Source organism: Hibiscus syriacus, unplaced genomic scaffold, assembly GCF_006381635.1.
Source record: "Hibiscus syriacus cultivar Baekdansim isolate YM2019G1 unplaced genomic scaffold, ASM638163v2 tig00112281_pilon, whole genome shotgun sequence".
NCBI classification, from domain to species: domain Eukaryota; kingdom Viridiplantae; phylum Streptophyta; class Magnoliopsida; order Malvales; family Malvaceae; genus Hibiscus; species Hibiscus syriacus.
Window position 1 is genome coordinate 1,537,190 of NW_024063292.1, and position 13,873 is coordinate 1,551,062.

Genomic DNA, 13,873 nt, shown 5'->3' on the forward strand with positions numbered 1-13,873 from the left:
TAGTATGGATTGATTTATTTTAAAATATGGATTGATTTATTTTAAATAATTTATTAGTATGGATTGATTTATTTTAAATAATTTATTAGTATAGATTGATTTATTTTAAATAATTTATTTGTATATATTGATTTATTTTAAAATATAGATTGATTTATTATTGTAGTTGTATGGATTGATTTATTTTAAATAATTTATTAGTATGGATTGATTTATTTTAAAATATAGATTGATTTATTATTGTAGTTGTATGGATTGATTTATTTTAAATAATTTATTATTATAGTTGTATGGATTATTTAAATTTCAATATTGTAAAACTAAAATTATTTAAATCTCAGTATTGCAAAACTCTTTTAAGTTTAAAAAATCAGTTTATTTATATTTCAGTTCATTTTAACAGTCTGCAGACGTTAAAAAACAAACAGTCTTCTTCTTGCAGACTGCATACTTTTGGTCTACCTCTTCTGCTGCAGATGCCTGCAGATGTGGTCCGCAGATTGCATACCTTTTACCTCTGCAAAAACAAATACCACCCAAGTCTTTTGCCGAAAAGGCTTAGATGGGGAAGAAGAAATGATTAGGGGTTAGACCATCGAGGGTGGGATAGGGGTTGAATTTGAGGGTGAGATTGTCAATGAGTCATTGTCCGTCGGTGTGAGGATGGGATTGTCAAGACTGAGATAGAGGGTGGGGTAGGGGTTAAATTTTGGCATATGATTTAGGAGTTTAAGATTTTGATCTAAAGTTTAAAGGTTTTAATTTTTTATTATAATCCAACGTGGCATTAAAATACTAATAAAATATCATGTTATATGAAAAATAAAACTAAAATAATCCATATCATCATAGGGGGACCAAAACATAATTCAAAAGTTAAGTTATTAAATTGAAATTTTTTAAAATAAATATTTAAAATAAAAGAGAGAATATAATTCAACGATAAATGATGTAGTTTCTAAAAAAAATAACTTACAACGTGTTGGTATACTAAGAAACCTACATCCGTTTTCCAACTACACATTCAAAATGAAGTTTGATGAAAGCCAAAGTTCTGTTTAATGAATTTCTATGTTATTCCAATTCTTCATTTTTGTTGAAGTACCCATGTCAAACACCAAGATCCACTGCATACTGGACATGGGTATGAGAATATGACCTTTTAAAGATCCTCCAATACATAGAAAAACTTTTAGACACACCTATGTCAGACAAATGCTCGGCTACTCGCTTAGGAAAACGTTGAACTTATAAGAGAAGATAAGTGAAAGTGAAAAACTAAATATTAAAACAGCCTTTAACATCACTTAGGAAAGCACAAAGGAAACGGGCATATTAAATAACGATAAGTGAAACAGCTATGCAAATTGTTCATGTCATAAGATTAATTTCAATTCACCTAAATGTTTGATGTTTGCACTAAAAACTTCCATAAAAACAGTAAACCTAATTATGTAACATCACAGAGTGAATATAAAGAAAACCTTTATAATAACCACTGTGATCAAAGAATCTTTGCTCCCTCTTTCTCTTGACGATAATTGTTGGAAGGACATCAGCTTCTGACCATTCTTCCTATCGATTGCAACAACCTGAAGCCACAACCAGAAACAGAATTAGCAACATAAAATAAGTAAAAGGCATCTTGCTGTTAGACAATCTCACCTCCGCATCCAATGCAAAAGTTTGGACATCAGGCTTAGCAGACTCTTTAATTGTATTAATTAAATCTGGAAATCTTAATGTTGTTTCATCACCATTTCGTGAAAAGACACGCATTGCTCCATCAGCCAATTTGTGAACTTGGACACGCTGACCATCATATCTGAAAATTACGTGCACATGGAAACCACTCAGTCATACCCAGCATGTGATAAAACTAAGAGATGCAGAAGAAAGGTGAAAACCCACAAGATGTGCCCTACAATTAGTTATCCAACTAATGTCATTCAAGAAAAAAACTCAACTACATTAAATGAACAAAAGAATATGGTGCCATACTAAAGAGGAATATAAGCTTCACAGCTGTTTCATGCAGTATCCCCAAATAACAAATAATGCACTTTTAAACTTCAGGAATGTGAATAATCCACAGACACACATACACAAACACACACACAGAGAGAGAGAGAGAGAGAGAGAAGAGCTTACTTATATTCACATGTAAAAGCTTTGTTTTGAAAAAGCTTCAGTACTTATGGAACCCCATTGGTAATTCTACCATCATGTAGAATATTACCACCCATAGTCAATAACATTAGTACATTTTGATGTACAAGAAAGAAACAATAGGGGTAGCATGTAAACCTACTTTGCAAGCATGGGTTTAATGGTATTCCCGGAACCATCGACAAGGTTGATAATGAAAATGCAATACCTTACTTCATTAGTGAAGGAACCAGTAAATCCTGTAAACAATGCCTCATGAGCATAAATGTACCACAAAACAAACATATTCTGTCTTATGCTGTTTTCAGAAGATCGGGGAAAGGGGCAAGAAACTGGCATCTGCTATAAACCAAATGAACCAGACTTAAATTACAAGTTATAGAAAACAAAGATATAAACAGAAAATAAATGTATATATACTTGCATGCAAAAACAATTAGCTCATATATAAATATATTATATACAAACATCTCATAAAGAGGATAAGGAAATTTGGAAGCTTATAAATTTTGAAAATAATATACAGTGAACAATTTCTATATATAATACACTCACTTACCAAATTTGGAAGGATATTATATGCTTCAGTTACTGCTGTTGAAAGGTCCTGACAAGTAAACAAAAATCAAATCAGAAACAGGTACAAATGATTGCTGGCCCGGAAGATAGTTGTAGATAAATACAATTATGATAAGAATTCGTTCATTCCTAAAGCTGTTAATAATAACAAATGTTTTTGGATATGGCATAATATTGTTAATCCGTCGGGGTCTAACGAGTCCGGTTTTTTTGAAGAATGGAGGTGTGTAATGGGTAATGGGAACAAGATCAATTTCTGGACAGATTATTGGACAGAAAAGATGTCTTTGAAAATCGCTTTTTCGAGAATATTTAGCATAGCGAAAAGAAAATGCGGAAAAATTAAAGATTACGGATGTTGGGTTCATGGTGTTTGGGAATGGAGATTTGAGCTGAGAAGAGATTTCTTTGAATGGGAAAAGTCAATTTGGAGTGAATTTTTGAATGTTCTGAACATAGCTGTTAGCATTGATCAAGGTTTTGACAGGTTAATATGGGCGGGATCACGGGATGGTTGTTATTACCCAAAATATTATTGCATTAAAATGGCTTGCGTTGGTAATTTTGAAGACTCAATTTGGAGATTGGTTTGGTTCAAATTCGTTCTGATGAAGGTTTCTGGCTTTGTATGGAAAGCAGTTTATCAAAGATTGCCGGTCATGTCTGAACTGGAAAAGAGAAGAGTCAAAGATCAATCTTACTGTCCATTTTGCAAAAGTGAGCCGGAAACAGTTGACCATATTATGTGTCATTGTTATGTAGTTTGGAAAATTTGGTAACGTTGGTGTAGTGTGTGGAAAGTAAATATGGTTTTCCCGATGGATGTTAAACAATTATTAGAGACATGGTTTTCTCAAAGAATTCAAAGGAGTGTTCGGGTTCTATGGCGAATTGGTTTCTTTGGTTTGAGATGGATAATATGGTTGTGCAGAAATAAAACCGGATTCAAGGGAGCTTCTTTTTCGTTAGATCAGATCTTTTATAAAGCTATGATCCTGATTGGGTTTTAGGCAAACTCTTTATGGCCAATGCTACTCCCATCGGTTAATGATTTTGTGTGTAATCCGGAAGCCATTGTGTATGGTGTCCGATGATTGTCAATACAGAGCAGTACTAGTTGGTGTGGTGTCAATCTATGGCAAATTAGTTTTTTTGGTTTGAGCTGGACAATCTGGTTGTGCAGAAATAAAACCAGATTCAAGGGAGCTTCTTTTTCGTTAGATCATATCTTTTATAAAGCTATGATCGTGATTGGGTTTTGGGCGAACTCTTTATGGCCAATGCTACTCCCATCGGTTAATGATTTTGTGTGTAATCCAGAAGCCATTATGTATGGTGTCCGATGATTATCAATACGGATGTCCAGACCAATTATTTGATTCACTATTTCATTACCTGTTCCAGTTCGTTTTTTTTCGCCTGCGTTTTCAACCATGAGTCTTCCTATCGGTGTATGCAAATCAGTAATCTTAGCTTTAGCTGATTTTTTCGTAATCTCAGTATATTCAACAATATGCTACTTATTTTGGAAAAGGCACATCCATCACATATTGTGAACTTGCTTTCATGATGCTAACATGTAAAATGAACCTCAACTTTGACTTTTCCAGGTTTTATTCTTTGATTACTTCCTCTTTTATAGGTATATAATTCATTGTGGTTCGATGGTAGTCTGATATTACTGGTTGTTGGTTCGTTGTTCTGTTTTATACTGAGGTGGTTTGTTTTGATGTGCTTATGTCGTGAGTTTGAGGTTGTAAATGCATCAAGGATAGTGTTGAGGATGGGAAAACTGGCTACTTTTGCTGGTTGTCTGCAGGTGCTTGGTGAGGTTGTTTTCTTGTTTGGTTTAACTGATGTCTTGTTCGGTGATGCTGTCATAGCTTTGGGGGGCCGGTTGTCCATTTATGTTCATGCTTGGTTGTTGGCGCTGGTGGGGTCTTTACATAAGATCTCTGAAGGATACTGTACTGGTGTGTTAAACTTTGAGCGATGGTGTACTGTTGCTCCATTTCAGGACAGTTCAGTTGTGTAGGTCATTGAGGTGATTGGGGATGTTGTTGTAGGAACTTGTATGTGTATTGCGTAACTGTTTTGTTTGTTTCACTCATATTGTTGTTAGATTTAGTTAATGATGTTGCTTTCCGTTACTAGTTTGTTCACACCAAAGCGCACTCTTTTTTCCACCAAATAGGTTTAGGGAGGTTTTTTAATGAGGCATTTGGTTGTGACGCACTTTGTATTCCTGACTCCACAATACAAAGTATATCTTTTTCAAAAAAAAAAAGATAAATCTAATTGATGCCTTTGGTAGCAAGATCCTTGTAGAAAATGGATATTAGATCCAAACAACACAAATATCAACAGATCCATTATACCCGTTTTTATTTTGTTTTTTGGTTGGGGAGTAGCTTATACTTCTCATACATAATGATGTAAAACTGTTGAAAAGTCAACAATATAAGGCACCGAAAGTGCCTATAATCAATGCACCGAAAATTCCAACCCAATATTGTTGAATTTTTTCAAATGGTAAAAGCATTTTTTAGTCATTGTAATTTAGGGTATTTACAAATTAGTCCTTAAGCTTCAACTATAAATACCCTAGCTCATTTAGCTTCAAAACCATCCCAAAACATTCTAGCTTTCTTCTAATACTAGAGAGAATTTAGAGAGTTTCTTTAGAGTTGCTTTCTCTATTTATCAAGAGAGAATTATCATTGTTTTCTCCTTGGTAGATCGAGAGAGGTTGTAATTCTATTTTCTCATAGTAAATTCTTCTACCGTTGCCCGTGGTTTTTACCCTATATTATTTAGGGATTTTCCACATAAATTTTGTGTTTCTTTTATCTTTAATTTTATTTTCCTCAAATTATCTGTTGCGGTTTTGCTCTATCCGATAGCCGTCTTCCGCAACAATTGGTATCCGAGCCAGATTAGAGTGTGTAATATATGCTTATTGTCTTTGTGGTTGCCACCAAAAGGTGGATCCTCAAATATAAGAAAGTAAGAAGTTATTACCCATTCTTTGAAGGTTCCAAAGAACTATTCACGATAGTGAAATAGTGGGAGCTATCCGTAAAAGAAGCTATGGCAACGAAATTTGATATTGAAAAATTCAATGGGAGAAATTTCTCATTGTGGAAATTGAATATGAAGGCCATCCTAAGGAAAGACGGTTGTCTAGCAGCTATCAGTGAAAGGCCGGTAGATTTCACAGATGACAACAAATGGAACGAGATAGACGGGAATGCTATGGCAAACTTTCATCTAGCATTAGCAGATGAAGTATTGTCAAGCATCGAGGAGAAGAAGACAACTAAGGAGATATGGGATCATCTCACCAAATTGTACGAGGCCACATCGTTGCACAATAAAATTTTCCTTAAGAGGAAATTGTATACTCTCTGGATGTCAGAATCTAGTTCAGTGACGGAGGACTTAAACACAATGAACACGTTATTTTCTCAACTTACAACCTTAAGATGTACAATAGGAGAATAAGAACGTGCTGAACTTCTACTTCAAAGTCTACCTGATTCGTATGATCAACTCATCATCAACTTGACAAACGGTAATGTCACCAGTCTAGTCTTTGATGACGTTGCATCTGTTGTTCTATAAGAAGAAAATCGGTGCAAGAACAAAGAAGACATACAAGTAAATCTGCAACAAGCAAAAACGTTGACAACGATGAGAGGGAGGTCAACAGAATGTGGCCAAAGCAGCAGTCACAAACAAGGTAGATCAAAGTCGAGGAGCAAGAAGAATTTAAAGTGCTACAACTATTGAAAGAAGGGTAACTTGAAGAAGGATTGTTGGAGTCTAAATAAAAACTCCAATCCACAAGGCAATACCGCAAAAACTTCAGATGATGAAGATGCTCTATGTTGTGAAACGTCAACCACCGTGGAAGGCAGAAAAACATTTGTAGATATATGACTCATTGATTCGGGAGAAACATATCACATGACCTCAAGAAGAGAATGGTTCCATCATTATTAACCTGTCTCAAGAGGATCTGTGTATAGTTGTAATGATCATGCCTTAGAGATCGTTGGCGTGGGAACCATCAAATTGAAGATGTATGATGGAACAATTAAAGTTGTTCGAAATGTGCGACACGTGAAAGGCCTGAAGAAAAATTTATTATCCTACGGATTGTTGGATAATAATGCAAGCAAGATTGAAACACGGAAAGGAATCATGAAGGTGTTCCATGGAGCTCTTATGGTGTTGAAAGGCGAAAAGATAACAGCAAACTTGTACATACTGAAGGGAGAGACTTTACAAGAAGTAGAAGTCTCTGTTGCCTCATGTAGTTCAGAGTCTGCAATGCTATGGCATCAGAAACTTGGACACATGTTAGAACAAGGAATGAAAGTCCTTGTGGAACAAAAGTTACTTCCAGGCTTAACAAAGATATCACTTACTTTGTGTGAGCATTGCATAAAAAGTAAGCAGCACCGGTTGAAATTCAACACATCAAATTCTAGAGGCAAAAGTGTTCTAGAATTGATTCAATCTGACGTATGGCAAGCACCAGTTACATCCCTAGGTAGAGCAAAATACTTTGTCTCATTTATTGATGACTACTCTAGGAGATGTTGGGTGTACCCTATTAAGAAGAAGTCAGATGTGTTTTCAACTTTCAAAAACTTCAAAGCGCGGGTGGAACTTGATTCTGGAAATAAGATCAAGTGTTTCAGAATAGATAATGAAGGAGAATACACAAGCGAAGAATTTGATGACTTTTGCAGGAAATAATGCATCAAAAGACAGTTCACAGTGGCGAACACTCCTCAACAAAATGGAGTGGCAGAGCGGATGAACAGAACCTTGTTAGAAAGAATAAGAGCAATGTTAAGAGATGCATGCCTAGAAAAATCATTCTGGGTAGAAGCAGTCAATACCGCCTGCTCTTTAGTGAATCAAGCTCCATCAACTGCAATAGAGCTGAAGACACCAATGGAAGTGGACTGGTAAACCAGCTGATATTCAAACCTCCATGTATTTGGAAGTATTGTGTACGTGATGTACAACTCCCAAGAAATCTCAAAGTTGAATCCAAAATCCAGGAAATGCAAATTCTTGGGGTATGTTGATGGAGTAAAGGGGTATCGCTTGTGGGATCCCACTGCTCGCAAAGTGATCATCAACAGAGATGTTATCTTTGTAGAAGAAAACTACAAAGAAAAAGAAGACGATGATAGCGCTGAAAAGTCAGAAACTACTCAAATACATGTGGAAAAAGAGTTTGAACAAGGAGATTCTTTTGAAGTAGAACCATCACATGATGAACAAAAACCAGAGAGTTCTGAAGCTCCAACAACTCGTCAATCAGATCGTGTGAGAAGATGTCCCAATTGGCACTCAGATTATGTTATAGAAGGTAATATTGCATACTGCCTTTTAACAGAGGATGGTGAGCCATCAACATACCAGGAGGCAATAAACAACTCAGATGCTTTACTGTAGATGATGGCGATGCAAGAAGAAATTGAAGCCCTTCATAAAATAATACATGAGACATTGTGCCACTACCACAAGGAAGGAAGCCAATTGGTAACAAATGGGTCTTCAAAATCAAGCGAAATTATGACGATTAAGTGGAGAGGTATCGTGCAAGACTGGTGGTCAAAGGATATGATAAAAAAAGGTATTGATTTCAATGAAATATTTTCTCTCATATGGTTCGACTAACAACAGTTCGAGTAGTTTTGGCAATGTGTGCTACATTGAACTTACATCTAGAGCAGCTAGATGTTAAAACAGCTTTTCTTCATGGAAATCTTGAAGAAGAGATTTACATGATCCAACCTGAAGGTTTTGAAGAAAAGAAGAACTTGGTTTGCAGGTTGAACAAATATCTGTATGGTCTAAAGCAGGCGCCGAGGTGTTGGTATAAGAGATTTGATTCCTTCATTATGTGTCTTGGATACAACAGACTTAATGCAGACCCTTGTGCTTATTTCAAGAGGTCTGGTGATAACGATTTTGTTATATTGCTGTTGTATGTGGATGACATGTTGGTTGCAAGACCCAACAAAGATCATATTGAAGAATTGAAGGCACAACTGGCTAGGGAATTTGAAATGAAGGACTTGGGATCAGCAAACAAGATTCTAGGGATGCAAATTCACCCGAGACAAAAGTAATAGGAAGATTTGGCTTTCACAAAAGAATTACTTAAAGAAGATCTTGTCACGATTCAACATGCAAGATTGTAAGCCAATTTCTACCCCTCTTCCTATTAACTTCAAATTATCCTCCAGTATGAGTCCTAGCAGTGAAGAAGAGAGGATGGAGATGTCTCGAGTACTGTATGCATCGGTAGTGGGAAGTTTAATGTTCGCTATGATATGCACAAGACCAGACATTGCACAAGCAGTGGGGGTGGTTAGTCGGTACATGGAGAATCCATACAAAGAGCTTTGGAATACAGTAAAGAGGATCCTGAGATACATCAAAGGGACCTCAAATGTTGCATTATGTTATGAAGGATCAAACTTACTTATCAATGGGTATGTCGATTCTGACTATGCAGGGGATTTGGATAAAAGCAAATCTACAACAGAATATGTGTTCAAAGTTGCTGATGGAGCTGCAAGCTGGGTTTCTAAGTTGCAGTCAGTTGTGGCTACATCCACAATAGAAGCAGAATATGTAGCAGCTACACAAGCCAGTAAAGAAGCAATTTGGTTGAAGATGCTATTGGAGGAGCTTGGGCACAACCAAGAGTATGTCTCTCTGTTTTGTGACAGTCAAAGCGCCTTGCATCTAGCAAGGAATCCAGCATTTCATTCAAGAACAAAACACATACGAGTACAGTACCACTTTATTCGAGAAAAGGTGGAAGAAGGGATGGTAGATATGCAGAAAATCCATACCAAAGAGAACATAGCAGATTTCTTGACAAAGACAATAAATGCTGATAAGTTTACTTGGTGTCGATCCTCTTGTGGCCTATCAGAAACGTAAGCAACATGAAGGTACAAGGTAGAAAGAATGGTGTGAAGATATGATTGTTCCAATCAAATCTTCAAGTGGGAGATTGTTGAAAAGTCAACAATATAAGGCACCGAAAGTACCTATAATCAATGCACCGAAAATTCCAGCCCAATATTGTTGAATTGTTTTTTAAATGGTAAAAGCATTTTTTAGTCATTATAATTTAGGGTATTTACAAATTAGTCCTTAAGCTTCAACTATAAATACCCTAGCTCATTTAGCTTCAAAACCATCCCAAAACATTCTAGCTTTCTTCCAATACTAGAGAGAATTTAGAGAGTTTCTTTAGAGTTGTTTTCTCCTATTTATCAAGAGAGAATTATCATTGTTTTCTCCTTGGTAGATCGAGAGAGGTTGTAATTTCTATTTTCTCATAGTTAAATTCTTCTACCGTTGCCCGTGGTTTTTACCCTATATTATTTAGGGGTTTTCCACGTAAATTTTGTATTTCTTTTATCTTCATTTTTATTTTCCTCAAATTATCAGTTGCGGTTTTGCTCTATCCGATAGCCGTCTTCCGCAACGAAAACTTCATGAAGAGATCTACTATTTCATACTCTTCAAAAAAATTAATTTATTAGTTTAAGATTAGCATCGAACCTGAAGCTTCTCTTTTAGACTATCAGCTGTTCCTTCGTGATAAAGATTAAGAGAGGAATTCATGACAACTGCTTGAGCCAATGCAGGAATAACCGTTTTCATCATTGCTCCTATTCGCAAATTCTTGACCTGTATGTGTCTCGATTTAGAAACAGAAGAAATTGTAATGCAACTATGCAAGTCAATGCTGACACAGCAAATTAAGAACTGAGCCATAGAGAAACCTTCATTTACCATGAAGTTTAAAACAACTATACAAATTCAAAATTCTTAACATGCTTCCACGAAAATTGCTAAAAACATTTTTATCAGGCATGTGAAGGTTGATAATTCTACTACCATCCCGATAGCAATCATGACCATGAGCATTCCAAAATAACAACGCAAAGAAGTGTTTGCTTTGATCACATCTACCATGCAAGATGTATCACTTGGGGAAAATTCAATACAATAGGAGCTAGTCAAATGCGCTTTAACTCCAATATGATAATAAAGAGACTCATTATCTATGTTTTCAGAAAAATATCACCTGTTAAAAGTACTTACATATAAGTTCACATAATTACATAAATAAAATCAAGAACTGCCTGCACAAGATGCATACAAAAAAGGATCATTTTTCGAATCTTACCAAAGTTCTAACCAGAAACTTCATCTCTTTCTCTCTACATGAACGTATAAGACCCACAATGAGGTTTTTCTTCCGGATGGTACTGCCACTGCCTGTTTGTACACTGATAAATGCTATATGAGGAAAATGAGACAAATAGAATATAGATGACAAAAACCAAAATAATACAAAACAAAATGATAAGCATGTTGCTTTACTTAGCTATATAATCAAATTGTAGGACTGAATTTAAAGAGAAGCTATGTCAAAGGCTTGTTTGAGAAAATGAATCCCTAGGCACAAGCATATGCATCCAGCACTCAAGTGCTCCTGAATAATTATTCAAACCATTAAATATTTTATAGCATGATATAACATGAGATCACTGGGGACCAATCCTTTGTCTGTCGTCAGCAGAGGGTAATAACGTTCTGCTTCTAATAAATGTTTAGTGAACGAGAAGACAGTCCTTAAGCTTATGAAGAAAAAGATATTGTAACAAGTTCTCGGTGAATTTCTTACCACCAAAACCCAGGTATCAACCAATTTTTTAAAGTTTTAAGCACTGCAAATTAATGTTACACTCATAGTTTCCTTGTTTCTGGAAACGAATCAGTGTCTAGTCATGGATTCAATATGTCAGCACTGTCATAATAATTTATTGTTGTAGAATCCAGACTGGGCTGACCATACCTTATCTTCCGAAGCACAGAATATACGTCCCTAATTAGTAGTGATGGTGGAGTAGCAAGCAAAGTTTGAGTTTTCCGGAATGCTTGTGCAACATCACCTTAGACGAAATGTAGGATTTAAGTTGACTCCCAAAAAGTAAATATGGGTAAAAAGTAACAGAAAATGGAAATTTATGATTGAAACTATCTGCTTCTACCAAGATCACCCATGTCATTGTGCATATCCCTTATTTTCGAACGGTTAGTCCCACAAGCTTCTTCCAGTGCGGATGTAACCAAGCTTCCGCTAATATTCAATTCCTGCATCATTAATACAGCATGAATGCATCTTTTTTTTTTCTTTTGCAACTAATCTCTCTTAATATTCCATTTCTTATGTTAAGCAATCTAAAATATACAATTTGAAGGGAAATTTATCTTTAAGGGATAAAGAGTAAAAATCAACAATTGTGTGAAACAACAAAAAGGAAGATAAGGACAGGAGAACTGGTCAAGTGGACTAACAATATTTTCATGGTCAGTAATAATTTTATGGGTGCACAGATACACAGCAGGAAGCACATCCTCGGGAGACAATGCCAGCAAACTAGTTGAAAGAAGCAATGATACATGTTCCACTGGTTGTCCCCGCAAAGATAAATAGGCAATACATGTTGGTTCCTCTGGCGCATGTTTGTTCTTGCTAACAGGGCTATCATTAGTACAGCAGGGGAACTGAGCTGATTTATTGGAAACTACCATATTTTCTGTATTCTCATCATGCTTCACGTCGGGATTACTGTAATATATATCCAGTGCCTTGTTGATATCTCCTTGGGCCTTCTCAAGTAAGGTGACCACATAATCTCTTGACGATTCATTGCCATTTATTATCTGAATAAACTGATCGATTTTCTCTAAATATGATTTAGTCAAGTCAGTAGACAAAGTACTTTCACCTTTGGGGCATTCCTCAATTTCCGGACCAGTCCTGCCACCTTTAGAGCCAGCAACCGAAACTTTACCAAAGAAGCAAGTTATCATAGGTTGCTTTGACCCGCTAGATTCCAATTTGGAGTTGCTTTTGACTTTCTTATTCGACCTGTTCCCAGTGTTTCTCTTTCTTTTGCCAGGAAATATGTTGCTCCGAACTGAAAGTTTAGAACCAGAAGGCTTTATGACTTGACTTAAATGAAGATTTAAACTTTCATCAGTGCAACTTCTAAAAGGCCCTGAATTTAGAAGTGAGACGTTAGATGATCCGGCTTCTTACTACAGGTTTTTCTTTTGAGTTTTACAGTGTTTTTCTAAAATAAAAAAAATATTGGCCTTTCAATTTTTAAAAGTTCTAATTTAACCCTTTTAAATTTTTTAAAATTCTCATTAATTTTTTAAAAATTTCCCATTAAATATTAAAAAAATTAAATTAAATTTACTTTTAATTAATAACTGGTATTTAATATATTAATCGATTAATCGAGATCGAATTTTGTATTTTGTAGAAGTTGAGACAACTCTCCCAACTCAGTTTGTTCCATACGCAAATTGTCAAGATTTGAACCACTAACCTTACTTAAAAAATCCACAATCTCATCTCAATATACTAACTAATTGTTGATAAAAAAATATTTTTTTTACTACAACTAAAGAACAAATAAGATATTATTTATTATTTTTAATATCACGTCATTCTCCTAATAATTTAATATCCATCTACAGATCTAAAAATTTTAATGTTAAAAAATTATTTTAATAATTTACTAATATTTTTTTAATTTATATTTTTAAGATAAATAACACATTTACTATCTAAATTATTACTTTTTGTCTTATTTTAATATCTCATTATTTTATGATAATATATTAACATCACCATTAAATTATTAAAAATAAGATATCAAAATAAAAATTAAAATTAACATTAAATATAATTTTAAAAAATAAAATTTTGAAATATTTAAATACTAAATGTGTAATTTATTTTTGGGTAAACTAGGTTCTAGTACTTAAAGTTTCACTTGTGGTTTTTTAAAACTTGACTTTAAATTTTTACAAAATCATATTAACGTTAGTTTTTATTTCATTTTAATACTCGTAAAACTTAACGACATAACTATCATGACATTTTTAATTATTTTTAAAATTATTATTTTTAAATTTTATTCAACTAATATGGTAAAATGTTAAAATAAAACTTAAATTAAATATTATTTGAAAAATTGAATAAAAGTAA

General features: G+C 34.6%; 1 pseudogene; it reads right to left on the reverse strand.

The window, feature by feature from the left end:
• Positions 1-1,460: 1,460 nt before the first annotated feature.
• On the reverse strand, positions 1,461-13,751 carry LOC120177053 (annotated as a pseudogene).
• Positions 13,752-13,873: the final 122 nt, after the last annotated feature.